We start from the raw sequence: 26,860 nt of genomic DNA, 5'->3' as shown, positions 1-26,860 counted from the left end.
AAAATGCAGTTGAAGAAATTTCCCAGAGATTTAAGTAAAACACAAAGAAATTGGAGATAAAAGTAGAAGGACAATATAAAAGATTCAACACCAAATGATAATAGTTTCAGAAATAGAGAACAGAGAAAGTGGATGTGAGAAAATCATCAATGAAATAATTCATAAAAATATTCCCAGAGCCAAAGTGCATGAGTTCCCAGACCGAAAGGGCCCAAATAACTCACACAAAGAATAAAACTAATACCAGGTCAAAACACATCATTGTGACATTTCCAGGGACAAATTACAGAATCTTAAAGTACTTTTTCCCTTAAAGAGGGGGAAAATTCAAGTTTTAGACAAAGGATCATTAAATTCTTTCATGGCAACACTGGAATCTAGGAGAACTGTAGCATAGTATTCAATAATCTGAGGTAGAATGATTTCTATTCTGTATCTGGTCAAACCAAGTCAATTAATTGTCAGCATAGAAAAAAAGGCATTTTAAGATATGGAAGTTCTCAAAAAATTAATCTCTACATGCCATTCTCAGAAAACTACTAGAGGATGTGCTCTGCCAAAATGAAAGAGAAACCAAGAAAAAAAAGAAGCCATCACCCACGAAAAAAAGGGATCAAATATGGAATGATGAAGGGAATGCCCAGGAACAGCTCAAGATGACAGCCAAAGCATGTCTAGAGAGCAAGGTACCCAGATTGGATCAAGTCAGAAGTTTCTGGGAGAGACGTCTGTGGGGAGCTAGTAATAGGACATCTAGTATATTGAATGCGCAACTGAGGGAGAATTTGGGAACAAATAACGGAGAAGTACATATAAAATTAAGCAAGCAAGCAATCAAACAAAAGACAATTATCAACTTCAGAAACAAAAAAGTTGTACAGAAAAGAAAGGTAATCATGACAAATTACATGATGTATCTATGAACAACTATACAGCATTTGTATAGCTTTAATCATGCAAATACTGAATACTGATCTGATCCAAATGATTATATTACCTGTATTGGGGGAGATAGGAAGTCTATGTTCTATTAAGTAGGATGTAAGAGTAGGTTTTTCACAGATGCACTTTCTAACGTTGAGGAAGTTCCTTTGTGTTTCTTTCCTGATTGTGAGTTTTTATCATGAATGACTTGGATTTTTGTTAAATGCTTTTTTCATATCTATGAGATAATCATATTGTTTTTGTTCTTTATTCTCCTAATATGGCATATCAACTGATTATCAGATATCAAACCAATCTTGTATTCTTGGGAAAACCCACTTGGTCATGGTGTATATAATCATTTTTTATATTATAGGATTTGGTTTGTGAATATTCCATTAATGATTTTTGCATCTACGTTCATTAGGATATCAGTCTATACTTTTATTTTCTTGTGATGACTTTCACTGTGGTACCAGGATTATATTGGCTTCATAAAATGAGCTGGGAAGTGTTCCTTAGTACTCTATTTTCTGAAAGAGTTTTGGTAGGTTTTGTACTTTTTTCTTCCTTAAATATTTGACAGCATTCACCAATGAAGACATCTAGGCCTGGACTTTCTTTTGTGGGAGGGTTTATTAATAGCATCAGTTTCCTAGGGCTGCCATAACAGATTACCACAAACTATGTGGCCTAAAGCAACACAAATTTATTGTTTCACAATTTTGGAGGCTAATTCAGGGTGTCCAAATTCAGGGTGTTGGCGGGACCATGCTCTCTCCAAAGACTCCAGGAGAAGATCCTTTCTTGTCACTCACTGCAACTTCTGGTAGCCCCAGGCATTTCTTCACTTGTGGCAGTGAAACTTCCATCTCTGACTCTGTCTTCCCAGGACAGCCTTTCTTCTGTGTCTATTTGTGTCTGTGTCTCTTCTCCACCTATTATAAGGACACCAGTCATATTGGATTAGGGCCCACCCAACCAAAAGTCAGCAGTTTGCTCCTTGAAAACACTATGGTGAAGTTTTACTCTGTCTTATAGTGTTGTTCTGAGTCAAAATAGACTCTCCAGCAATGACTTATTTATTTTTTAAATTCCAGTATGACATCTTGCTAACTTAGTTAATTGCATCTCCAATTACTCTATTTCCAAATAAGGTCATATTCACAGGTACTGGGGTTTAGGAGGAACCCTGGTGGTGCAATGGTTAAGAACTACAGCTGCTAACCAAAAGGTTGGGAGTATGAATCCACCAGCCACTCCTTGGAAACTCTATGTGGCTGTTCTACTCTGTCCTGTAGGATTGGAATCAACTCATTGACAATGGGTTTGGTTTGGGGGTTAGGACTTCAACTTTTTTTTAGGAGGGAGCACAACTCAACCCTTAACACTAAGTCACTTTTTCCCCTCAGTATAAGCCTACTCAGATTTTCTATTTTTTTTTCTTGAGTCAGTTGTGCTAATTTGTTCTCTCTAGGAATTTCTCCATCTTATCTAAGTTTTAAAAATTGTTGGCATAATGATGTTCATTATATTTATTTATAATCCTTTTCATATCTGTAAGGTCTGTAGTGATGATTCTTTTTTCACTTATGATTTTGGTAATTTGTATCTTCTTTGTCTTTTTTTTTTTTTTGTGTCTATTTCTTAGTCAGACTAGCTAAAGCTTTATCAACTTGACCTTTTCGAGAATGAGCTTTTGGGTCCATGGATTTTTTTCTATTTTCTAATTCATCGATTTCTACTGTGATTTTCACTCTTTGCTTCCTTCTTAATTTGTGTTTGATTTGCTCTTTTGCCAGCTTCTTCACGTGAAAGGTTAGATTATTATCTTCCTTTGTAATATTAGCATTTTAATGCTATTAATTTTCCCTCTAAGCACAGCCTTAGCTGCTTTTCTTAAACTTTGATATATTGTGTTGTTTTCATTCGGTTCAGGACATTTTCTAACTTTCTCTTGTGATTTCTTCTTCAGCCTGTGGGTTATTTAGAAATGTGTTGTTTAATTTCCAAATATTTGGGGATTTCTCAGACTTTTTTCTGTTGTTGCTTTATAATTTAATCCCGTTGTGGTAGGAAAACATACAATGTATGTTTTCAGTCCTTTTAAAATTTATTGAGACTTGTTTTTTGTCTACCATATCATCTATCCTAGACAATATTTCATCTGGGCTTGAAAGGAATGTGTATTCTACCGTAGCTAGATGTAGTTTTCTATGTAATTCAAATAGTTCAAGTTGGTCCATAGTGTTGTTCAAGTCTTAATCACTCTTGTTGATTTTCTATTTGTCTATCAGTTGCTGAAAGAGGAATTCGAAACCTCCAGTTTTAATTGAATTATAATTGGTTTTTGTTTCATGTATTTTGGGATTCTCTTGTTAGGTACATATATATTTATAGTTGTTATATCTTCTCGATGTATTCACCCTTTAATCATTATGAAGTGTTCCTCTTTGTCTCTAGCAATATTCCTTGCCTTAAGGTCTATTTTTTGTTTTATTAATATAGTTCCTCAAGCTTTCCTATTATTGCTTGCATGGCATATCTGTTTCCATCTTACTTCTTTAACTTCCTTGTGTCTCTAAAGCTACAGCATGCTTTTTGCTTTGAATCCAGTTTGGCAATATCTGTCTTCTGATTGATTGGATTTACATTTTCCAGGTTGCTATTTGTTTTCTGTATGTTTTATGTTCTTCTATTCATCCTTAATGTTTTCTTTTACATTAAACAAACATTATTTAGTATAACATTTTAATTCCTTTGTTGATTTCTTTTACTGTACTTTAGATGAAGGTTTACAGAACAAACTAGCTTCTCATTAAACAATTAGTACACGTATTGTTTTGTGACATTGGTTACCAAACCCACGACATGTCAACACTTTCCTTTCTTGACTTTGGGTTTCCAATCACCAACTTTCCTGTCCTCTCCTGCCTTCTAGTCCTTGCTTCTGGGCTGGTGTGTACCTTTAGTCTCATTTTGTTTTATGGGCCAGTCTAATCTTTGGCTGAAGGATGAATCTCAGGAGTGAATTCATTACTGAGCTAAAAGGGTGTCTGAGGGTCATATGCTCAGGGTTCCTCCAGTCTCTGTCAGGCCAGTAAGTCTGATCTTTTTTTGTGAGTTAGAGTTTTGTTCTACATTTTTCTCCAGCTCTGTCCAGGACCTTCTATCATGACCCATCAGAGCAGTCAGTGGTGATAGCGGGGCACCATCTATTTGTGCTGGACTCAGTCTGCTGGAGGCTGTGGATACTTGTAGTTCATTAGGCCTTTGGATTAATCTTTCCCTTGTGTCTTTGGTTTACTTCATTCTTTCTTGCTCCCAGTGGGGTGAGACCAGTGGAGCTTTTTAGATGGCCACTCACAAGCTTTCAAGACTCCAGACACTACTCACTAAAGTAGAATGTAGAACATTTTCATTATAAACTATGTTATGCCAATTGAGCTAGATGGTCCCCACAGCCCTCAGCCCAGTAATTTGGTCCCTCAGGGAGTTTGGATGTGTCTATGGAAGGCTTTATTGATGTTTAAGCTATATTTTTAAATTACTTTCTTTTATTGGTTTCATAAGGAATACATGTGTATCTTTAACTTCATACAATCTATTTCAGGGTAAGAGTAACTTAATTTCAATAAGCTATAGAAATTTTGCCCCGATAGGGCTCCCTTTCCTTCCTCTACCTTTGTGATATTAATTTTGGGTAGCCATATATATTACATTTATCTGTAATACCAACAATACAGTGTTATTTCTTTAATTAATATTTTTAAAGAAATCAGAAAAGAGTTTTGTGTGTACATGCATATGTATGTATGTGTGTGTGTATATGTCGTTTTATACTTATAAACCCTTTGTCATCAAGTTGATTCTGACTCATAGTGACCTATAGGACAGAGTACAGCTGCCCCATAGGGTTTCAAAGGAGTGGCTGGTGGATTCAAACTGCCGACCTTCTGGTTAGCAGCCAAGCTGTTAACCACTACACCACCAGGGCCCCTTTACACTTCAAACCAAAGAACCCAGTGCCATCGAGTCGATTCCAACTCATAGCAACCCTATAGGACAAGGACAGAGTAGAACTGTCCCATAGAGTTTCCAAGGAGCGCCTGGCAGGTTTGAACTGCTGACCCTTTGGTTAGCAGCTGTAGCACTTAACCACTACGCCACCAGGGTTTCCTCCTTTACACTTACATACATATAATTTCCACATCTTCATTCCTTCCTGTGCATCTGAGTTATCCTTACCTTTCAGCCTGAAGAACTACCTTTAATATTTCTTGTAGGGTAGGCCTGCTAGTAATAGAGTCTCTGTTTTTGTTTTCTAGGGATGTCTTTATTTCACCTTCATTTTTGAAGGATAGTTTCACTGGATACAGAATTCTTGGTTGACAGTTTTTTTTTTTTTTTTCCTCTGAGCACATTAACTATATTATTCTACTGCCTCCTGGCTTCTAGTGTCGCTGATGAGAGATCTGCTATTAGTCATATTGTTTTTTCCTCTTGTATGTGATGAATCATTTTTCTTTCGCTACATTAAAGATTTTCTTTTTGTCTTTCACTTTTAGACTTGACTATGATGTATTGGAAACCGTGGTGCCATAGCGGTTAAGAGCTAGGGCTGCTAACCAAAAGGTCAGCAGTTCGAATCCACCAGGTGCTCCTTGGAAACTCTATGAAGCAGTTCTACTCTGTCTTAGAGGGTCACTGTGAGTTGGATTTGACTCCACAGCAACGGGTTTGGTTTGGGTTTTGTTTTTTTTTTTAATGATGCATCTAGGTGTTTATCCTACATCAGGTTCATTGAACCTCTTGTGTCTGTAGACTTTTTTTTTTTAATCAATTTTGGGAAGTTTTTAAAAATGATTATTTCAAAAAATTTTGCCCCTACTCTCTCCTTCTGGGAGTCCCCTTTTATGTATGTTAGGATTTCTGGTGTGATTCCACAGGTTTTTGAGGCTCTGTTTTTTTCTTCCTCCAGTCTTCTTCCTCTTTGTTCTTTGGATTGGATAATTTATACTGATTTACAAGTTCACTGATTCTCTTCTCTGACATCTTGAATCTGCCACTGAGACCATCTGGTAAATTTTTAATTTCTACTATTATATAGGGTCTCTATGAGTTGGAATCAACTCCACAGGAATGGATTTTTTTTTTAATAACAAATTCTATCATAATAATTTGCACATTTTTCCCTTCTTTTGGACTTCTCTGAAAGTGATTGATAGATTTTTTTGAATGTATTTGATTCACTTATTATGTATTTCTTTTTTTTATTATCGTGCTTTAGGTGGAAGTTTACAGCTCAAGTTAACTTCTCATGCAAATATACACACATTGTTTTGTGACATTGGATGCAATTCCTACAGTGTGACAGCACGCTTCCCTTTCCATCTGGGGTTCCCTGTTTCCATTGATCCAGTTCCTGTCCCTTCCTGTCTTCTTGTCCTGCTTTTGGACAGGATCTGCCCATTTGGTCTTGTGTATTTGATTGAACTAAGAAGCACACTCCTCACATGTATTAATTTTTGTTTTATAGGCCGGTCTAATCTTTATCTGAAAAGTGAGTTTCAAGAATGGTCTCAGTTCTGGGTTAGCAGAGCATCTGGGGGCCATAGTTTCAGGGGTTTTTCCAATCTCTGCCGCACCAGTGAAGTCTGGTCTTTTTACTTGAATGTGAATTCTGTTCTACATTTTTCTCCTGCTGTCTCTGGGGCTCTCTGTTATGATCCCTGACAAGGGAGTTGTTGGTGGTAAGCCGGTACCATCTAGTTCTTCTGATCTCAGGCTGGTTGAGTCTCTGGTTCATGTGGTCTTTCAGTCCTTTGGGCTAATATTGTTCTTGTGTCTTGGGTTTTCTTCATTCTTCTTCGCTCTGGGTGATTTTTTTTTTTTTTCAATACTTTTAAGTGTAGAAATTCCACTTGTTTCTTTTTTATAAACTATTTTTCTACTAAGATTCTCTATTTAAATATCTTTTCCTTTAATTCCTTGAAACATTTCCTTTTATTTTTAAAATAGCTGTTTTGAAGAGATTGTCTTCTAAATCTAATATTTGGGCCCACTCAAAGTCAATTTCTATTGATTTTTTTTTCCCCTGTAAGCGGGTGACACTTTCCTGTTTCTTTGCATGAATTCCTTTCTTTGTTGAAAATGTAATATTTTGTATATTTCGGCAACTCTAGATGCCATTTTATTTTTCTGAGCGTTTTGTTTTTTGCATCTCACCTAGAATTAAACTGCGGATCTGCCTTTCCAATGGGTTGTGATTCTTGTGTTTCTGCTCGGTTTATTGTTTTTAATATTTATTTTTGGTGTAAACATACACAGCAGATCATATATCCATTCAACAATTTCTACAACGGATAGTTCAATAACATTGGTTACATTTTTCATGTTGTAACACTATTCTTGCTATCTGTCCCCGTGTTTTTTCACTACCATTGACTTACACTCACTGCCCCATAGACCACTCATCTTGCTTTAGAGTTACTGTTGTTAATTTGGTCTGACACAGATCAATTCTTTAATCTTTTTTTTTATTCTGATTTTTATCTTTAACCTGGCTTTCTAGAGGTTACCCCATGTCTGCATGGCTGAGTGATCTGTCAATGAGCTGAGCAAAAGTTGTACTCAAACAACTTGAGCTTGTCTTCCTCCTTCTGTCAATTAATCTATGTGTGGATGGAGGAATGCATTCAAAATTACTACCAGTTCCCAAATCCGCCTTGGCTTTCACTTTTTTTTCAGTGGGTCTCTTGGGTTACTACCACACATGTACAGTTTCCCAGTCATTCAGAGATGTGTGGAGAACAGCGCTTCAATGACTCTTATTTCCAGTATCTCCCAGCTATATTTCTGCCTGGTTTGCCATTTACTCTACCTAGAACTGCAACTTTGGGGTAGCAAAGATATGAGTTTTCCCTGTTCATTTGCAACTGAGTTTGCTACCTTTAACTGGTAAAGCCATTTTTTTTTTTTTTTACCTTCTACCACAAATTGAGTCCATCTCCTCTGGCAGCAAAGCTGCTGGTTTTCTTGGGTAGCCTACTCATGCTGGTAGTATTTGTTCTTCTCAATGGAGCTGAGGCAACAATGGAGGATAGGAGCGGCCTTAGGCAAGTAGGCCATAGACTTCCACTGTTCCTATTTGAAGTTCTATCACTTTTTCTAGATGCCTCTAAAGTTGTCATCTATGTTTAGTTGACTTCCAGTGTTCTAAATGGTTGTTTTTGACAATTTTTTCCAGTTTTATACTTGTTTTGTGTACAGAGGAATTGCTGACCTGTCATGCTGTCGTAACTAAAGTCCCTTCCACAGATTCTTTTTATGTAGGTAGTAACCTATATTAGTCATGATCTTTCAGTGTCATAAGAGAAGTCCAACTCAATTAGTTAGGACTTTCAGAATTCTGAGTACAGAAAACCCAATACAGACTGGCTTGAACAATATAGAAAACTTATGGATCACAATTCACAAAAGGTATGATACTGCAGCTCTAATTATGCCATCAAGAACAAGGTTTTTCTTCATCTCCCCAGCACTCAATTAATAGTATTGATGTCATCCTGAGGCTTTACCGGTGCCTTCCTCCACTGGTGCCCTCCTCCGTAAGCCAGCATACCTCCAGGTTCCCCCCTTATAGGAAGAAAACAGTTACCATATTTCCAGACCTCATATACTCACATCATACCAGAAGTGTGAGGAAGCTGCATTTTACTAGAAGCCCAGTACAAGTTTCTGCAGAGCTCACTGGCCGTCTTTAAAACTCAGAGCTCTGCAGAGCTCACAGTTGCAAGAGGATATGGATATGCTGCATGGCTTAAATAGGTGAAACAAATGCCTGAGAGTCAACCAACAAATATCTTCTATGCCCACAAAAACTGGCCCTAAATAACGACAAATAAATGAATATACTGGCTCACCCAGCTAGACTCACATGCTCACAACCACTTAAGGATCAGCCTCTGAGACTGAAACTACAGTCATTATGCGGCCAGCTCTGCTTTCTCTCCTCTTCATTTCTCCTTTCTTTTCTGTTTCCGTCCTTTGGCCTCTTTTATTCTTACTGCAGACAGGCCTCTTTATGTTGCAGGGCATATGGCCATGAGCAAAACCTCAGCAGAACGCTTTTTTTTTCCCGTTCTCTGTCCATATAGCAATTTCAGGCAAGGGCTCCATAATGCCCAGCTTGGGTCAGTGCCTATCCTTTGGCCCAATGCATGTTGCCAAAGGCAAAGAGTATTATTGCAATTGGCACCATTGCATGCCCATCCCAGTGGTTAGAACAGATTGTTCTATTGCCAGAAGGGGCAATGAGAAAGCTTTTACACAGTCAGAAAAACAATGGCTACCCCATACCGTCTCAGTTCTAATTGTGGGAGACCTTTTGCTTGCCAGCCAGCACTTAACTACTGTGCCACCAGGCCTGAACTTTACTGGGTAGGAAATGCAGAGCGCAGGAGACAAATTTATCAGATTTTAGAAAAACTGCAGGATGGATTGCAGCGGTCATGTGGGGATGGAAGTGATTGTGAAGGACTATCTACCCCAAATCCTCTCTCTTCCCTAATAAACAGCCAAATTTTATAAAACAAGAACACTTCCAACAAACCAACCAACCCGGGTTTCCAGCCTTCAAGGAGCATCAGCAGAACAATTCTTTAAGCCTTGGAAGGACTTTCCTTAGCCCTCACTTCTGGAGTAATCCAGTTACTTCCACTCTTCCTCATGATTCAGTTGTTTGCGCGCTGAACATGTGTCTGGGCATTTCTAACTCAAGTATTGCTTTGTAAATGTGCCAAAGAGGGTGGTAGAAGACAGCAATTCCGCAGCCGGCCAAGAACCAAGGGCTGATCCTGTCAACACTCATTTCAGGAATTCCGCGGACGGTCCTTCCGTGGAAGTTTTACACCAGCCTTTTTTCCCCCACTGGCCCTCGCCGCTTCCTTTTTCCAAGGCCCTCAAGCAAGAGTTCCCACCGCAATAAAAGGTTCCGCACCCAGTCGGAAGCCAGGAAGACGCCCCACCCAGCGGCAGGCTGGGCCGGCCTCCCAGGCTCGTCTAACTGGTTAGGACGACTAAAGCAAGCCGGCACAAGATTGGAGCTTCGGTAGCTGAGGACACAGGCTGGTCAGAGCGTGGAGAGGAAAGCTATTTCCTTTCTCAAGACCATCACAAGAGCTGTCCCAAACGATCTTGGCTAATACGTTTATGGGGTAGGTGTTCGTCCCACCCAGTCCCCCAAGACCAGAACTGCGCAGGCGCCTGCACAATCCTAGCGCGGCGCGCACTCTCGCGCGCTCCCTCTGTCCCCGGAGCGAGCGCCTGGGCCGGAGGAAGCGCGGAGCTTCCTGGGTGTTGTAGTGTGCTCCTTCTACGAGCGGCCCCGTGAAGGCCCAGAGTGGGGCGTACGAGAACTACTTCTCCCGGCGTGCCTCGCGCGAGGGCACGGGGCGTTTGCCCTTGACGGCCTAAGCAGTCAGTCTACGGGCGACAGGAACCCGGGAAGCTGGCAGCGGCGGGAGGACTGAATGCGCGTGCGCATTGAGCCGGCTCGTCCTGTTTCGTCCCAGTCATTGTAAACAGGCGGAGGCTGGGCGGGGTGGGAATGGGGCTCCTGAGGCCGACCGGGGGCGCCGCGCAGGAGGCGGCTACGGTGGCTGCGACGGCAGCGTGAGCGCGGGGAGGCGGCGGCTGCGGCAGCAGGCACAGGTCAGTCGCGTGGAGTGGTGGTGTGCCGGATCGCCACGATGCCCCTCGCCTGCCCGAGGACCCGTCTCCGGCGCCGGCCTCGCACCGAGTCTGTCAGGCAGCGTGCTGGGCTCGGCGCTCGCCGCACTCCGTTTTGGAGTTGGGGGTTGGGGGGCGTGGCTGCCCTAATATTGATTCATACTGGGCAAGGTTCGTCCCCATTTCTTGCTGGCTTGGTAACCGTCCCCCCAACTTGCGGGGCGGGCCTACCCTAACGGCATCTGCATTTGTGATTTGGTGCTCCCGGGGTCTGTAGAAGAGTTAGGAACCAAGGACCCCCCTGATTCTCCAGGCCCCAGGAGAGCTCTTTAAGGCACACCTGAACGGAGGAGAGAGGACTCAGCCTTTTATATTATCATTAGTTTTTAGTCTTTTCCGAAATATTGACCTGTCTCCAGTGCATGCTGAGGGGACTAGAAAAAGGTTCTTAGTTTTTCCCAGCGCTGGCATTGAAGCACTGGGGGTCCGTTGGGGACTTTGGTCCTTAGTTTGGGTTTTACTGGGAAAGGACTGGCAGCTCTAGCGTTGAGGATGCTTTTCACAACTGTTCTTCAAATATGTTTTTCAAATATGCTTGTGCCAAAATGCTCTTAATTGAGGTCAGCTTTTTTTTTTTTTTTTTTTTATCCTGTAGTCTTGCGAGCGAAACAGGTTTTATAAAATATTGCACACCTCAGGCTTACCTGAGGTAATTAAGCTGTTTCAAGCTTTGGGATTCACTACTGCAGAGTAGCCCTCTTGAGCAAGCAGCATGTGTCCTCTAAGGCCTAGTAGAGTTCTTGAATATTGTTAAATTTCCAGTTGGAGTTATTTTGAAGGTATGTAAAAGAAGTACTGCAGTAGGTGCATTGACTTCAGTACCGATAAGAAAAGCTTTCACTAAACTTTTTGTTCAGTGGAGTGGGCGTGTTCTAATGGTGCAATACTTTGGATTGCATTCCATCATACTCGAGCAGTTATTCGCAAAGTATTTAAGTGGCGATAAGGAATAGGCCAGAGTACCTGGGTTGCACAAATGGTTAAGTGCTCAACTGCTACCTGGAAGGTTAGCACTTCAAACCCACCCAAAGGCGCCTCTGAAGACAGGCCTGGTGATCTGCTTCTGAAAGGTCACAGCCTTGAAAACCCTGTGGAGCACAGCTCCACTCTGCACACGTGCAGTCACCATGAGTCGTCATTGACTCCACAGCAGCTACCAACAAGGAATGGTTTGGTGCTCCCCATGGCAGCACATCTGAATGAGTGGGACTGCGAATGGGAAAGGTCACTTCACATTCTCCTTTTAGAATTATCAGGGCGACTTGATAATTCCTTTCTGAGTACCTGCCTGAACAGGAGTAATTAATGTGAGCTATAATAGTATTGGCAGTAGTAGGGGTAGGGAGGAAGTCAGTAGTGTAGTTCCCACTTTTCAGAGTGACCCACAGATCCAAGTCAGATAGGCTTTAGCAGTAGCTGTTGGAAAGTAATTCCTTAAATAATGTGTCTTGAAACAAAGTAACATTATAATTTAATTTGCTATCTCATCAACATGCTGTTTCTCATTATAGATCTTGCAGGGGCCATATCTCTTCTAATTTAGGAAGGTAGATGCGGCATCAGAAATGCACGTTAATTTGTACAGTTGTGTTTGTACAGTTGTTTGTTTAGCGAGGAGAGATTGGGTCCAGAATATAACCTGAAAATATGTTTTCTTTTTTGAAAGAAAATGCCTGGTAGAAGCTTGTGTTAGTATATGCAAGAGGGGACAAGGCGAAATGCACATCATTAGTATAAAGAGGAATTATGTAGCAGGTACTTTGCCAGATGAAGAGTTCTTCAAGATGGATAAGGCAGTGTCCCTGCCTTCAGAGTGATAAGACTCTCTTACTTGAACTGTCAACAAATGTAATACATTTTAAAGATTACATTGATTAGAAAAAGTATAGGGGTCCAGTGGGTGTAAAAGGAAGTAGTGATCAATTTCTGAAAGGCAGAGAAAGGGATTGAGGAAGGAGGGGGTGGTAAGGAAAAACTAGATCTAGTGGGTGATGAAAACAAGTGTAAACCAAAAAAACCAAACCCGTTGCCGTCGAGTCGATTCCGACTCGTAGAGACCCTATAGAACAGAGTAGTACTGCCGCAGAGAGTTTCCACGGAGTGCCTGGTGGATTCAAACTGCCGACCTTTTGGTTAGCAGCCACAGCACTTAACCACTATGTCGCTAGGGTATGTAGGCATAAAAAAGATGGACAATTTGGTGGATGGAACAGTGAGCAAAAGCATGGGAGTCTAAAATTACATGGGGAGTTGTAGGATCTGCAAGTAGTTTGTATAGTTGGCTAGAGTACAGGGTGGTGGCAAGACATGAAACTGGGGAGGTAGGCAGAGACCAGACTATGGATGGTCTCGTATGCCATTGAAGTAATTGCAACTTTATCTTGTAGGCACACAGGAGTCATTGAGAAAGGACAAAGAAGGGACACCTAAACCAGCTGAATCCATTTTTAACTCCCTGCTGAGTCCCTGGGTGGTACAAAGGGTACAAAGTATTCTGCTGCTAACTGAAAGATTCACGGTTTGAATCTACCCAGAGGTACCTCAGAAGAAGGACCTGGCAATCTATTTTGGAAATGTCATAGCCATTGAAAACCCTATGGAGCACAGTTCTACTCTGAAACACATGGGTTGCCATGAATTGGAATTGACTGGACATCAACTGATTTGGTTTTGTTCATGTGTCAGGCACTGTATTAGGCACCTTACACTTTATGTCATTAAGTTTAAAGAAGGCTTAGGCATGACTGAGGCAGGAAATGAGGGAAAAGAACACAAGGCAGAGGGAAAGCTGGACAAAGATGTGTAGATGCACAGGAGCACGGTGCATTTACAATGGAACGTTACTTTCTGTAGCTGTAGCGCTGGGTTTGTGATGGAGAGTAGCAGGAGATGAGGCTGCACAGATAAGAGTCTCAAAGACATTGCTTGCTGCTTTAGGGATTTTGGTTTTTTTTCTTTAGATAATAGGATCTGTGGATTTTAATCAGGAAAGAGACATGATTAGGTTTTCGTTCTAGAAAGATCATTCTGGTATTATAGAGAATGAATTTCAGAAGGGAAGATGAGGCTGGATGCAGAAAGACTGGTTAGGTTTTTGCAGTAATTGAGGTGAGAGATAAGGGTCTAAACTAAGGCAGTGTCATGGGACTACAGAGGAGTAGGTTAATTGCAGAAATATTTAGAAGGTAGAATCCACAAGATTCGATAACAATTGAATTTGGGGGAATAAAGGAGAAATAGTAGGATAAGATGAGTTGGATTTTAACTTAGGTGATTGAATAGACAATAGTAAAGTATACTGAGACAGGGAATTCAGAAAGAGGAGCAGATTTGGGGAGGAATGGTATTATAGCTTTTGGGCCTATTGTTGTCTGTGAAGAATCCAGATGGAAATACCTACTACAGACTTCGTGGGTTTGGAGTACGAGAGAGATCTTGATATGAGAGCCATCAGGCTATAGCTATCAGGTATAGTTGTAGTCAGAGCAGGCAGCTGAATTCTTTGATTTAGGTAACATGGCATAGGAAGAAGTTACTGACTGAGATTAGCACTGGATATAGGCCCTAGTGCACAACATTTAAAGCCATTTCTTGCTGGAAAGCCACTTAAGAAGTTACAACCATTTCTTCTTGGAAAAGGAAATTCCTAAGTGCTTAGAGATGTAGTGAAATCATGAGAAAATGTTGTCATAGAAGCCAAAATGGGATCGTTTCAAGAGGAAGTTATACTTCAGATGCTTCAAGAAGTTGAGTGAAAGAGGATTATTAGGAATGTACTGAATTTGATAACTAGAAGGCTATTGGATGTAATAACTAAGTGAGCAGTGTAAGAAAAATGGTAGGAGGAGGAGGTAGGGCCCACTGCGTTGAGGAGTAATGGGCTGTCAGAGAGTGGAGGCAGCAAATGTAGATCACTTCAAAAAGCTTAGTATGAAGGGAAGAATAGAAAGAGGTAGCAGAGGGTGCTGAAGGGCTGGGGGGGGGGATTTTTAACAAGGCAAAGACTTAAGCCTACTTTTTAAAAATAGCAGCTTTATTGAGAAATAATTCACATCATAAAAGTCTCTTTTAAAAAGTTATATAATTCAATGGTTTTAGTGTATTCATGGAGTTGGGCAATCAATTTTAGAACATTTTCAGCACCTCCAAAAGAAACCCCTTATCCGTTAGCAGTCATTCTTCCCCAAGTCCCTGGCAACAACTAATTTACCATCTGCGTTTGTGGATTGGCCTATTCTGGACAATTAATTTAAACAGAATTATGTATGTTGTCTTTTGTGGCTGGCTTCTTTCACTTATACTGCTTTTAGTGTTTATATAGCATGTATTTTTTTTTTTATCAGTACATTTCTTTTTATTGCTTTTTAAAGAATTCTTTTTATTTATAGTATTCTATTGTCTGGGTATACCACATTTATCCAGCAGTTGCTGGACATTTTAAGTTGTTCCTAATTTTTGTCTATTATGGATAATGCTGGTGTGAGATTTATGTACAGTTTTTTGTATGGCCCATATGTTTTCATTTCTCTTGGGTACATACCTAGGAGTAGAATTGTTGGGTTATATGGTAACTATGTTTTAACATTTTGAGGATTTGCCAAACTGTTTCCCAGAGTAGCTACACCATTCTGCAATCCAGTATGAAGATTCCAGTTTCTCCACGCCCTCACCAACACTTTTTGTTTCTATTTATTGTTCTTCAGAATATACACAGCAAAACATACACCAGCTCAACAATTTCTACATGTACAACTCAGTGACATTCACTACATTCTTTGAGTTGTGCAACCATTCTTACCTCCTTTTCTGAATTGTTCCTCCTCCGTTAACATAAATTCATTGCCCCCAAAGGTTCCTATCTAATCTTTCAAGTTGCTGTTGTCCCTTTGATCACATTATAGATCTTCAAAGAGCACAGTGCTCAAGGCAGACATTTTTTACAAGTTAAGCTAAACTATGGTTTGGTTTTAAGAAGACTTGAGGGGGTATTTTTAGTTTAAAGTTTCTCTCAGGGCAGTAGTTTCAGAGGTTCATCCAGCCTCCACGGCTATAGAAAGTCTGGAGTCCATGGGAGTTTGAAATTCTGTTCTGCATTTCCCCCCTTTTGATCAGGATTCTTCTGTGAAATCTTTGATTAAAATGTTCAGTAGCTGGGCACCATCCAGTTCTTCTTGTCTCATGGTGAAGGGTACAGATTTTCATGGAGGCAGTTAGCAGCACATTCAGTGTTCTCCTCCTATTCCTGACTCTCCTTCCTCTGTTGCTCCAGGTGAATAGAAACAAATTGTGCCATAGATGGCCACTTGCAAGCTTTTAAGACCCAGGGCACTACGCAACAAACTAAGAGATAGAACAGAAGCAGTAAACACGTTATTAGGCCCGTTAACTGGGATGTCCCATGAAATCATGACGCTAAACCTCCAAACAAAGTGTCTTGGTTATCTAGCGCTGCTATAACGAATAGCGCAAGTGGATACTTTAACAGATAGAAGTTTATTCTCTCACAATCTAGGAGGCTAGAAGTCTGAATCCAGGGCGCCAGCTCTGGGGGAAGTCTTTTTCACTCTGTTGGCTGTGGGTGAAGGTCCTTGTCATCAGTCTTCCCCTGTTTGAGGAGCTTCTCAGCACAGGGACCCCAGGTCCAAAAGAGGCTCTATGCTCTTGGTGCTTCTTTCTTGGTGGTATGAGGTCTCTCTGTGTCTCTGCTTGCTTCTCTTTTTTATATCTCAAAAGAGATTGGCTCAAGACACAATCTAAACTTAGAGATTGAATCCTGGCTCACTAACATAACTGCTGCTAATCCCATCTCATCAACATCATAGAGATAAGATTTACAATACATAGGAAAATCACTTCAGATGACAAAATGGTGGACAATCACCCAATTCTGGGAATCAAGGCCTAGCCAGATTGATACACGTATTTTTGCAGGACACAATTCAATCCATGACACGAAGGAACCAGTCCCGTGAGGTGTTTGGTTGTACATAAGCAGCCTCAGCAAATAGTCTTATTTTTGCCATTTTTGATAATATTCCTATCACATAACTTTTGCCAATTCAACTTTTTGCAAGTGTACACCTTATTGACAGCACTTTACAATAATCAGCTGTGCATCCCTACCCTGAATCAATGTGATTTTTCCATCACTGTAAATTCAGTACTCACCAACATTCTTAAATTTTCTACGTTATGTTCTCTAGAGAAGCAAAACCACACACACACACACACACACACACACACACACAGACATGCACAGTTTATCTCAACGAAATACTCGTAACAATTACAGTCCTGGTTTCTGCAACTGGTCACGTGGTCATAGCTGGTATTTAGAACTACTGTCTTCCACCACTCATTCTGTATTCCTGTTACCCTCAGCAAGCACCTCAAATGGTTGTGGTTCTTCGACTGGTGGGGTGATTCAAACTTTCATTCCTGAAGGGTCTGGGCTGTTACTAGTAATGTTGGAATTGGGTTGTTGTAGTTTTCTATTGACTTTAATCACAGGGCATGGTAGTACTAAGAGACGCCCAAAGGGATCTCCTACGTTCCAGACACACCCTTTTTTACCTCCATTGTGCAACACCAATCTGATTTCCTCTTGGTAGTCCGGATCAGTCACACCAGCCAGTATGGTAACTGTCTTCTTTGCCTGTTCATCCAGTAGTATGAAGATGCCAAAGTGGCTGGGTGGCATTACTAGCTTCTAGTTCAGTGGAATCAGTGATGTGTCACCACTTGGGAGCAGTCTTCTCTTTGGAGCTAAGACCTCTAGACCTGCAGAGCATCGGGTCATGGGGAAAGGAATAAAATTTTTTGAGTGGGAAACTAGGGGTAATAATGAGTAGTGTCACTCCCATTTGTACCCCTTGATTCCTTGAATCCTGGCTGCGAGAGAAACAGCACCATATATTGGGTGCTGATTTAGTGCATATACAGCCTCCTGGAGAACATTGCCCCATACCCTGCAAAGTATTGCCACTGTAATTGTGTCTTTAGGAGGCCATTCTATAGTTCTGTCAAGCCAGCTTCTTCACGATGTTGGGGAACATGGTAAGACCAGTGAATTCCATGAGCATGGGCCCATTGCCACACTTCATTTGCTGTAAAGTAAGCCCTTGATCTGAGGCAGTGCTGTGTGAGATACCATTGTCATGGATTGAATTGTGTCCCCCCAAAATAATGTGTAACAATTTGGCTACGCCATGATTCCCAGTATCGTCCTCCATTTTGTCATCTGATGTGATTTTCCTATGTGTTGTAAATTCTACTTCTGTGATGTTAATGAGGTGGGATAGGTGGCAGTTATGTTAATAAGGCAAGGCTGAATCTACAAGATTGGAGCCAACCTTGAGCTAATCTCTTTTGAGATAAAAGAGAGAAGCAAATAGAGAGATGGGGGACCTCATACCACCAAGAAAGCAGTGCCGGGAGTAGAGTGTGTCCTTTGGACCCGGGGTTCTTGAGCAGAGAAGCTCCTAGTCCAGGGGAAGATTGATGAGAAGGACCTTGCTCCAGAGCAGACAAAGAGAAAGCCTTCACCTGGAGCTGAGGCCCTGAATTTGGACTTCTAGCCTTCTAAACTGTGAGAAAATAAATTTCTCTTTGTTAAAGCCATCCACTTATGGCATTTCTGTTACAGCAGCACTAGATAATGAAGACAGCAATGATGGTGGATAAGGCATTCTGTGAGTCCACTGATGGTAGTTTTGGCAGAAGCATTGTGTACAGGGAGGGCAATTCCATATCCAGAGTAAGTGTCTGTCCCACTAAGAATGAAATGCTACCCTTTCTATGATGGGAGGGATACAGTGTATCAACCTGACACCACGTTGCTGGCTGATCGCCTCAAGGAATGGTGCCACATTAGGAACTCAGTGTTGGTCTCTGCTGCTGGCAGATTGGACACTCAACAATGGCTGTCGCCAAGTCAGCCTTCCTGAGTGGAAGTCCACGTTGCTGAGCCCATGCATAACCTCAGTCCCTGCCACTGTGGCCACTTCGTTCATGAGCACATTGGGCAATGATGGTAGTGGCTGGGGAAAGAGGATGACTGGTTTCCACAGAACGTGTCATCCTATCCACTTGATTGCTAAAATACTGCTCTGCTGAGGTGAGCATTCACATGAGACACAAATATCTTCCCTTCTTTGGCCCATTTAGGGAGGTCTCTCCACATACCTCTTCCCCATACCTCCTTGTCTCCAGTTTTCTAGTCATGTTCCTTCCAAGTCCCTGTCCATCCAGCCAAACCATTGCCCATAGCCTGTGAATCAGTATACAGTTTCACATCTGGCCATTTCTCCTCCTAAGCAGAGTGAACAGCCGGGTGCACTGCTCGAAGTTCTGCCCATTGGGAGGATTTCCCTTCACCACTGTCCTTCAGGGAGGTCCCAGGAAGGGGTTATAGTGTTGCTGCTGTCTACTTTTAAGTGATGCCTGCATATTGCACAGAACCATCTGTAAACCAGGCAGGAGTTTTCTCTTCCTCAGTCAACTGATCATAAGGAACTCCCTATGAGGCCATAGGTGCAGACTGAGAGAGGAAGGTAATGTGACAGGAGTGAAGACCATGGGCATTTTGGCCACTTCCTCATGCAACTTACTTGTGCCTTCAGGCTCAGCTCAGGCCCGGTCTCGTACTATTTCCGTGTAATGATGGAGTGCTGCTGTGCATATCTGACTTTATGACTCTGTGGGTCAGACATCGCCAGTTCATGATGGGCAACTCAGGCCACATGGTGCTCGGTGGCCCATGGTTAAGCATTCAGTCACTATGAAGGCCCAGTAACAAGCCAGAAGCTGTTTCTCAAAAGGAGAGTAGTTATCTGCAGAGGATGGCAGGACTTTGCCCCTGAATCCTTATGGTATGGACTGTGATTGACCAATTAGATCCTACCAAAGACTCCAAACAGCATCTCTATCTGCCACTGACACTTCAGGCACCATTGGATCAGCAAGATCGTGTGGCTTAAATGGCAGAGCAGCTTGCGTGGCAACCTGAATTTCTTACAGAGCCTTCTCTTGTTCTGGGCTCCATGCAGACCTAGCACTGTCACCACCCCTGCATCCTTCAAGATGTTGATGGTGGCAGTAATCTCAGTAATCCCTGCATAGTGTGGTATTGCTTTTGGTTTACTGTTTTCTGAGGTAGGGCAGTTCTAATGTCTTCCGTTTAGTCTTTCCTACCGTAGTAGCCCTTACTCCACGAGTGTTGGTGTTCTGCCAGTTTTTGAGTATGTCTATTCCAATTATGAATTCTAGAACTGGGAAAATCACTACAGGATGAGTTTGGAGACCCACTGTGAGAGTTACATGAGCTAATACTCTATTAATAACCTGACCTCCAAATCCTCCACTCTGGTAGGTCACAGAGTGACATTTTGGGTCCTCTGGAATTAGTGTCTGTTCAGAGCCAGTGTCCAGTAATCCCCCAAAATTCTGATTATTTTCTTTTACCCAATAAGCTGTCAATTCTCGTAAAAGGCCAAAGATCCCTTTGTTGAATCCTGGGTGAAAGATTAACAGTATAAATTTTTGGAAGTGCAATGAGGTCCTTCCTCAAGGGGAACTGGCCTTCCCTTTATTGAAAGTGTTGTGGGTCTGTAAAGTGGCTCAAATCTGGGAATTGATTGAGGGGCCGTGGCTCTGTTCTGGCAATTCAAGTTAGACTGCTGTTCACTTGACCTAAAATTCTTCTACTTGTACAGATCAAGTAAATAGTTGATTTCCCATCTGTTTCACTCCTAGGGATACCGTGATTAAGTTGCCAACGCCATAAGTTTGTAGTCTATGTATTCTGATTACTGTTTTGACTCCACTGTCCATTATGATAACCACATCCACCTTGCCTTTGTTGACTGAGTGCTACCGCCTGGCCCCTACCACCATGAGGCCCAGTGAGCCCCATTGTAGTTAGGTGTCTTCATTCATTTAGGGCAGTTCTCATTCTCAAATCTGACTTACATAAAATAGCAATGAAAGTAATCTTCAAGGATGCTGGGGCTCCCTTCACACATTTGTTCCTTACCATTTTGGTAAAAGGTGTGTCCTCTGGACTCCATGTGTAGTCTTGGTCTAACGTGATAAATCTGCTCTAATGTGCCACTTTTCCTAAGCCTTTGGATGCCTTCTTTTACAGTATACCAAGGAAGGTCAAGTACTTCAGCTTGATGTAATGTAGGCGACTGCGTAATCCATGCTTCAGCGAACCAACTGTATAAACGATAATATCTTTTCCTAACCTCTCTAGCTGAAACACTGAACGAAGAATCTGTGCTTAGTGAGCCCATATCAATAAACTCAGACTGATTCTGCTTTATTTTCCTTGCATCATTATCCCAAACCTTGAAAGACATTCCCAGATATATTCCCTAGGTGTCTGTTTGTACATATTAGAAAAGTCAAGCAGTTCTTTTGGAGTGTAGCTTACCTTTTCTTGGGTCACACTTTTTACTTCCCGTTTGGGGCTCACTGGGCCTTTAGTTATAGATCTGGAAGGAAAAATAGATGATGTATTCTGAGAACATTCAGCAATGTCTGTAAGGGTATCTGCCTCAGGCGCTGTCCCAGGCAATGCCTCAAATGCCTCCCCGGGGATGAGTCAGAGAAAGGCTCATCAGAAACAGCTGGGTTAATCTCATCAAATGGGGGTGGAGGGGATAATGGTTTTTCTGGGAAGGGTGGCCTAGCAGACAATGATGGAGTAATCTCTTCAGATGGGATTGAGAGGGCTGGTTAAGTTGGCAAGAGTGATTCAGTGGAATTTAGGGGCTCAGTGTCCCCAGCTTCTTGATTAAATGCACATATGTTCCCATCCCGTTTGAGGATTACACTTCTTCCAATCAGTGTTCTCACTTTAACTTGAGACACCATCTGAAGTTGGGAATTCAGTTGGCATTGTAATTCTGCCACTTTTTTCGGCAGCATTGGCTCTGCTACTATAAGAAATAAGGCTTTCTTTCAGGGCACAAGTGGCAACTTTGAGGTCTTTTATACGGCGCTTGAGCTGTGATTCTGAAGCCCTGAGCTCATATCTTTCTTTGACCACTTTGTTTGGCAAAAGCAAGACTAACCAACCAGCTTCTGTATAATTCTCACACTATCAGAATTGTAGAAAAGTATCAAACGTGATCACCTAGAGCCTCACCTCTTGCCAATACTTTATCTATTGGTGGTGATGGATTAGCAGTGCCCCCTTTACTTCTGGAAGCAGAGTCGTCAACATCTTTCAGAATTAACCAGACTTGAGAACCAATTTAAAAAACTCGTCCTTAAGAGTTTGTTTCTCTAGAACTGCTCTTGACACCAAATAACTTAGGCTGGATTCTCCAGAGAAGCGAAACCAGTGAAGCGTATATATATAGAATTTATCTCAAGGAAATGGCTCATGCAGTTGTAGAGGCAGGCATGTCCCAAGTCTGTGGGTCAGGTGTCGGGCTGGAGGATTGTCTTGAGTCAAATGGCTGTAGGAGCTGACGAATCCAAGATCAGCAGGTCACACAGTAGAACACTGGCTCACAGGCTGTGGAGGCTGACGAATCCCAAGATTGGCAGGTAAGCTGCTAGCTCAAGTCCTAAGAACTGGAGGTCAAATGATGAGAAGCTGGATGCAGGATCCAGAGCAAGAGCCTTGCTAGAACATCCATTTATATACTGGACTCAGGCCACACCCCAAGAAACTGATTGACTGCTCATAGCAGATATCATCATGGGGTTGATTACATCATTACATAACTGCCAAACCACTGAGAATAACTGCCCAGCCAAGTTGACATACAACCTTAACAATTACCTTAATTGTGTGTCTTTTTAATTTCAGCCATGCTAGTGGGTATTGAGTGGTATCTTGTGGTTTTCATTTGCACTTCTCTAATGAGTAAGGAAGACTGAAGAATTGACCCCCTAAGTTGTGTTGGCAAAGAATATTGAATATGCCATGGACTGCCAAAAGAAAGAACAAATCTATCTTGGAAGAAGTACAACCAGAATGCTCTTCAGAAGCAAGGATGGCGAACTGCATCTTACATACTTTGGACATATTGTCAGGAGGAATCAGTCCCTGGAGAAGGATATCATCCTTCGTAAAGTAAAGGGTCAGTGGAAAACAGGAAGACCCTCAACGAGATGGACAGACACAGTGGCTGCAACATTGGGCACAAGCATAGCAGCAGTTGTAAGGATGGTGCAGGACCGGGCACTATTTCGTTTTGTACATAGGGTCACTATGAGTCAGAACCAACTCAACGGCACCTAACAACAATGACAGCAGATGATATTGAGGAGCCCTGGTAGCACAGTGGTTAAGAGTCCAGCTGCTAACCAAAAGGTTGGCAGTTGGAATCCACCAACAGCTCCTTGAAAACCCTGTGGGGCAGTTCTGCTCTGTTCTGTAGGGTCTCTATGAGTCAGAATTGACTCGGCAGAAACAGGTTTGTTTTTTTGGTGTAATGATGTTGAGCATCTTCTCATGTCTTTTATTGATCTTTGCATATCTTCCATGGAGAAATGTCTGTTCTGGGTCCTTTGCCCATTTTCCAAAAAACTGAATTATTTGTCTTGATTGAGTTTTAAGAGTGCTTTATATATTCTAAAAACAAGTGCCTTTTCAGATATATGATTTACAAATGTTTTCTTCCATTCTCTGGGTTGTCGTTTCACTTTCTTGATTATGCCCGTTGACACAAAAGATTTAAATTTTGACAAAGTCCAGCTTATGCATTTTTTATTCTTTTGCTTGTGATTTTATTGTGTTACATATTTAAGAAATTATTGCCTAACCTAAGGTCATGAATATTTAAGAGTTTTATAGTTTTAGTTCTTTATATTTATGTCTGTGATCCATTTGGAGTTTTGTATAGGGTGTGATGTAAGGGTCCTACTTTATTCCTTTGTATGTAGATATCCAGTTGTCCTGGTACCATTTTTTGAAAAGACTATTCCTTCCCCAGTGAATGGTCTAGTAATACCTGTGAAAAATTAATTGATCATAAACACGAGAGTTTAATTGTGGACTTTCAGTTCTGTTTTCTTAATCTGTATGTATATTTATGCCAGTACTGTACTGTCTTGATTACAATGTCTTTGTAGTAAGCTTTGAAATCAGGAACTTTGTTCTTTCTTCCTAAGATTGTTTTGGCTATTCTGGATCCCTTTCATTTTCGTATGAATTTTAGGACCAGGTTGTCAGTTTCTACCAAAATAACCAGCTGGCCTTTTGACAGTGATTGCGTTGAATCTGTAGATCAATTTGCGGAATATCACCATCTTAACAGTTTCAAGAATTCCAATCCATGAACATGGAAGGTCTTTTCATTTATTTAGATCTTTAATTTCTTTCAATAATTTTTTGTAGTTATTGGGATATAAGTTTGGCTATTTTATTAAATTTATTCTAAAGTATTTTATTCTTTTTGATGTTATTGCAGTGAAATTTTTTTCAAAATTTCATTTTGGATTGTTTATTGCAGTCTGTAAAAACACAATTGATCTTCTATCCTGCAACCTTGGTGAACTTGTTTTTTAGTTTTAATAGTTGGTGTGTGTGTGTTCCTTAGGATTTTCTATGTACAATATCATGTCATAAGAGACTAGTGATAGTTTTACTTCTTCCTTTCCAATCTAGATGTCTTTTATTTCTTTTTCTTGGACTAATTGACTGGTTAGAACTTGAGCCTGCTTTTATATTGGGTGGAAGAGCTGGAGCTAGAGGAGAAGGATAGGTTGCAAACATGGCATCTCTAAAATATATGAATTCAGTAAAAGAAAACTTAAACATTATTCTTAAAAGAATCAAGTCGGCTTTAATACTAATTATTATACAGACTGAGAATTTTCCTGACAGTTCATAATTTTTCTTGTTGTATGTACTTGGAAATATATGTATGTATGTTGGTTGTGGAAACCCTGGTGGCGTAGTGGTTAAGTGCTATGGCTGCTAACCAAGAGGTCAGCAGTTCCAATGTGCCAGGCGCTCCTTGGAAACTCTATGGGGCAGTTCAACTCTGTCCTCTAGGGTCACTATGAGTCGGAATCGACTCGACGGCAGTGGGTTTGGGTTTTTGGTTTTACGTTGGTTGTTGGGTGCTGTAAAGTCGATTCTGACTCATAGCAACTCAATGTGACAGAGTAGAACTACCCCATAGGGTTTTCTTGGCTGTAATGTTTACAGTTTTTAATGGAAGCAGATCACCAGGTTTTCTCTTACTGAGTGGCTGGGTGGGTTCAAACTGCCAGCCTTTCAGTTCTCAGCCAAGTGCTTAAGCATTGCACCACCAGGGCTCGTGTGTGTGTTTGCGTATGTGTGTATAAATTAAACAAAACATACTTAAAGGAAAAGTAGGTAAGTATTGAAAAATAAGCGAACTAATATTGATATGAGGGGAGAGGTTACTTCTGAATGTGCGTTCACTGGATATGCGTTTACTGAATTTTGACTGTTAAGGCTGAACTGAATAAATAACCCTGCTAATAAATTTTTTAATGGAATTTCTTATGCAGCTTAGGGCAGAAAGCTCTGTGATGCACATTACTGTTACTCAGTGGATCTGAAGTGCTTCAATTTAATATTTTTACTTCAAACTCAAACATTTCAAGAGTTTTTAAAAAATAAAGGGAGCTGGTATATTAATAGTTATATGAAAAAATTAAATACAATACTCAAAACAAAAACATGAACCCAAAAAATATGGAAGGATCTCAATTTACTAATTACTTTGAAAATTCATTAAATTAAGCTGTGTAAGAATTAACTAAAGTAAAAGTGGGTTTTATTGTTTATTTTACCACTGTCAAAGATAGCTCCTGTTTTCAGTTTGACCCTCTTACACCTGTCTAAATATGAAATATGAAGAAATCATGATACATAAAAATGCAACTATGTCACCTCTTTATTGATATCAGGTGTTTATTCATTTATTTCAATTTCCTAAACAGATGTATAAACACAACCTATTTGGGTCAGTTGGGAAGTGTTACATAGAAATATCGCGATGTGGCTTCATGGTTTATGTGTCTCTAATATCTGTAATTTAGGACATTAATGAATACGGGCAAGATTCTTGCTTTGGCCCAGAAGAATTTATCTGGTTGAAGTAGCCATTGGAACTATATCAGCATGAAATTAAAGTCTCGGACTTGAGAGATGTGACTGAACAAAATGTAATCATTTTGAGTTTACAAATTGCCTGATTTCCTTTTTACATATTTGTAAATATATCCCGTTGTATAAATCAGTATAAGAAAAAGGTACTATCTGAAAGTAAGCTGGTGGAAAAAATTGTATTTTTACTGTTTTATAAAATCCAGGCGTGTTTTCATAGGATTTGAGGCATTGGAAACCTGAAAATCCAGCTAGCAACACAGAGAGTTCCCTCACTGTATGTGGATAAACAAAACATCTAGATACCCTAGTGGCTAACTACCTTTTAGGGTCCTGATGAGATATTTATAGGAAACTACAAATTTCCAAAGAAAATGATTGTTACACATATACGCAAATATAGATTTATATTTATGTATATGATATATGTATTCCTTAAAAGCTAATTTTTGAGCCTCCAGCATATATATATGTATAAAATACGTATATATACTGTATTTTTACACAAATAACATACACCTTCTACATTCATTTGCCAACCATGCCCTCCCCTGCAAGATATTCTTGTAAGCACACTGCTAATTTTTTTTCTGCAGCAACGTAGAAAAATAAATTGGCATAGCAGTGCTTACGAAAATACCTGGCTGGGGGAGGGCATGGTTGGCAAACAAACGTAGGAGGTGTAACTGTTCCACCATTGTACTCTGTCTTAGTTATCTGGTGCTGCTGTAACAGAAATATCACAAGTGGGTGGCTTTAACAAATAGAAGTTTATTTTCTCATAGTTTAAGAGGCTAGAAGTCTGAATTCAGGGTGTCAGCTCTAGGGGATGGCTTTCTCTCTATCGGCTCTGGAGGAAGGCCCTTGTCTCTTTGAGCTTCTGCTCCTGGGCAGTCTTCATGTGGCTTAGCATCTCTCTTCCCCCATTTCTGCTTCTTTCCCTTGCTTATTTAATTTCTTTTGTATCTCAAAAGAGATTGACTCAAGGCAACCCTTCGCTAATCCGTCAGCATAACAAAGAAAGCCCATTCCAAAATGGGA

General features: G+C 40.8%; 1 protein-coding gene across 1 annotated transcript in view; it reads left to right on the top strand.

Annotated features, from left to right (window-relative positions):
- Positions 1-10,399: 10,399 nt before the first annotated feature.
- Positions 10,400-26,860, top strand: part of RALBP1 (ralA binding protein 1) — a 94,051-nt gene continuing 77,590 nt past the window's right edge. Inside the window, exon 1 of the mRNA XM_049900165.1 lies at positions 10,400-10,638. The gene's annotated coding sequence lies outside the window, so the exon portion shown is untranslated. The remainder of the gene's footprint in view (positions 10,639-26,860) is intronic.

Source organism: Elephas maximus, chromosome 11 (genome assembly GCF_024166365.1).
Source record: "Elephas maximus indicus isolate mEleMax1 chromosome 11, mEleMax1 primary haplotype, whole genome shotgun sequence".
Classification (NCBI taxonomy): domain Eukaryota; kingdom Metazoa; phylum Chordata; class Mammalia; order Proboscidea; family Elephantidae; genus Elephas; species Elephas maximus.
This window is presented reverse-complemented; position numbering and strand designations above follow the sequence as displayed.